Below are 393 nucleotides of genomic sequence, written 5' to 3'. Positions count from 1 at the left end.
TGAGCAGAACAACTGTTAGTGTCTTAAAATGCACGGAAGAGCCACTACTGCAGAAGCGCCGCCTTGGGCTCGCGACAGCCCCGGGCCTGCCGCCTGTGTCACTGTCCAGCCTGGTGCTGGCAGGTTAGAGCAGCACAGGCCTGTCTCCCCGCCTCGGCTGGACCAGCCCCCGGCCCTCACCCATCATCTCTTGATGGTATCGTGCCCCCATCCCTTGGGCCAAGGAGATCATCTTCAAGAGACTTTTTTAAAAGTACGGATGCCTCGTTGCATCAAGCGTGTGCACCTGTCTTGTCTCTTTCCCTGGCCAGAAGCACCAGCTTCAGAGAAATTTCTCTGAAATTCCTTGGGCCCGCACCCCCCACAGCCACTCTGGCTCCCCCTGGTGGTGGC

The sequence above is a fragment of the Grampus griseus genome (genome assembly GCF_964374135.1).
Source record: "Grampus griseus genome assembly, chromosome: 14".
Classification (NCBI taxonomy): domain Eukaryota; kingdom Metazoa; phylum Chordata; class Mammalia; order Artiodactyla; family Delphinidae; genus Grampus; species Grampus griseus.
This window is presented reverse-complemented; position numbering follows the sequence as displayed.